Raw genomic sequence first — 2,500 nt, forward strand, 5'->3', positions numbered from 1 at the left:
GCCCTCAGCCCTGGTAGCCCAAAGCCCTGGTAGCCCACAGCCCTGGTAGCAAAAAGCCCTGGTAGCCCAAAGCCCTGGTAGCCCAAAGCCCTGGTAGCCCAAAGCCCTGGTAGCCTAAATTAATTTTTCCCATTCATTTCAATGGGTTAGGCTACCAGGGGGAGCAGTACCACTTTTGGCCATTAGGGGCGCTGTAGTAGGTAAAAGTTGATCCCCCCAGTCAGGGGATGAGTTTGCCTACTCGCTAGGTTACCCCTGGTTTCACAAAATACAAGGGGCACATTTTCAGAAACCACTTTTTCAGAACTTGCCACCTCCAGAGCTGATCAGGGGAGCCTCGCCAAACATTAATCCAAGATTGGTGAGGGCTCGTCGGACACCCCACGGGCGATGAGTCGGTGTCTGCCTGGAGCTCATGTCACTCTCAAATATTTTCTAAGTCAACCTCCATGCGCACATTGCAATGAGCCTGCCCGACATAGGGGCACTGTGAGCGGACTCACCGGGGGGGGAGAGGGCCCCCCCGCCTGGAGCTCCACGTGTTGGATTATTTTCTATGTCAACCTCCATGCGCTCAACAGAGCGAGCCTGCCCGACCTGGGGGGTGTTCAATCGGACTCCGCGGGCCGGGCGAGGGCCCCCCCGCCTGGAGCTCCACGTGTTGGATTATTTTCTATGTCAACCTCCATGCGCTCAACAGAGCGAGCCTGCCCGACCTGGGGGGTGTTCAATCGGACTCCGCGGGCCGGGCGAGGGCCCCCCCGCCTGGAGCTCCACGTGTTGGATTATTTTCTATGTCAACCTCCATGCGCTCAACAGAGCGAGCCTGCCCGACCTGGGGGGTGTTCAATCGGACTCCGCGGGCCGGGCGAGGGCCCCCCCGCCTGGAGCTCCACGTGTTGGATTATTTTCTATGTCAACCTCCATGCGCTCAACAGAGCGAGCCTGCCCGACCTGGGGGGTGTTCAATCGGACTCCGCGGGCCGGGCGAGGGCCCCCCCGCCTGGAGCTCCGCGTGTTGGATTATTTTCTATGTCAACCTCCATGCGCTCAACAGAGCGAGCCTGCCCGACCTGGGGGGTGTTCAATCGGACTCCGCGGGCCGGGCGAGGGCCCCCCCCGCCTGGAGCACCGCGTGTTGCAATATTTTCTATCTCAACCTCCGTGCGCTCAACAGAGCGAGCCCGCCCGACCTGGGGGGTGTTCAATCGGACTCCGCGGGCCGGGCGAGGGCCCCCCCCGCCTGGAGCTCCGCGTGTTGCAATATTTTCTATGTCAACCTCCGTGCGCTCAACAGAGCGAGCCCGCCCGACCTGGGGGGTGTTCAATCGGACTCCGCGGGCCGGGCGAGGGCCCCCCCCGCCTGGAGCTCCGCGTGTTGCAATATTTTCTATCTCAACCTCCGTGCGCTCAACAGAGCGAGCCCGCCCGACCTGGGGGGTGTTCAATCGGACTCCGCGGGCCGGGCGAGGGCCCCCCCCGCCTGGAGCTCCGCGTGTTGCAATATTTTCTATGTCAACCTCCGTGCGCTCAACAGAGCGAGCCCGCCCGACCTGGGGGGTGTTCAATCGGACTCCGCGGGCCGGGCGAGGGCCCCCCCCGCCTGGAGCTCCGCGTGTTGCAATATTTTCTATCTCAACCTCCGTGCGCTCAACAGAGCGAGCCCGCCCGACCTGGGGGGTGTTCAATCGGACTCCGCGGGCCGGGCGAGGGCCCCCCCCGCCTGGAGCTCCGCGTGTTGCAATATTTTCTATGTCAACCTCCGTGCGCTCAACAGAGCGAGCCCGCCCGACCTGGGGGGTGTTCAATCGGACTCCGCGGGCCGGGCGAGGGCCCCCCCCGCCTGGAGCTCCGCGTGTTGCAATATTTTCTATCTCAACCTCCGTGCGCTCAACAGAGCGAGCCCGCCCGACCTGGGGGGTGTTCAATCGGACTCCGCGGGCCGGGCGAGGGCCCCCCCCGCCTGGAGCTCCGCGTGTTGCAATATTTTCTATGTCAACCTCCGTGCGCTCAACAGAGCGAGCCCGCCCGACCTGGGGGGTGTTCAATCGGACTCCGCGGGCCGGGCGAGGGCCCCCCCGCCTGGAGCTCCGCGTGTTGCAATATTTTCTATCTCAACCTCCGTGCGCTCAACGGAGCGGGCCCGCCCGACCCGGGCGGCGCTCAATCGGACTCCGCGGGCCGGGCGAAGGCCCACCCCGCCCGGAGCTCCTCACCACGCACCGCACCTCCATTCCCCCACCGACCGATCGGCAACCATGACCCGCCATCGGAGGGCCCCCGCCGGCACCGGCCTCGCGCCGGTCGCTCGGGCGGACGGTTCCTCCGGCCAGCGGGTCGCTCTCCAGCGCCGGGGCTACTTCGCGAGCTTGGCCCGCGGCCAACCCCGGCGCGACCGTACGGCAGCGAGGCCGAGGCGACCCACCGATCTCAGCAGTCCTACCACGGAGCCCGCCGCTCGTCCGCGGCCCCTCCCCGCCCCAGCAGCGGGACGGTCGCC

The sequence above is a fragment of the Filicampus tigris genome, chromosome 18 (genome assembly GCF_054856515.1).
Source record: "Filicampus tigris isolate MCC_2025a chromosome 18, RoL_Ftig_1.0, whole genome shotgun sequence".
Lineage (NCBI taxonomy): Eukaryota > Metazoa > Chordata > Actinopteri > Syngnathiformes > Syngnathidae > Filicampus > Filicampus tigris.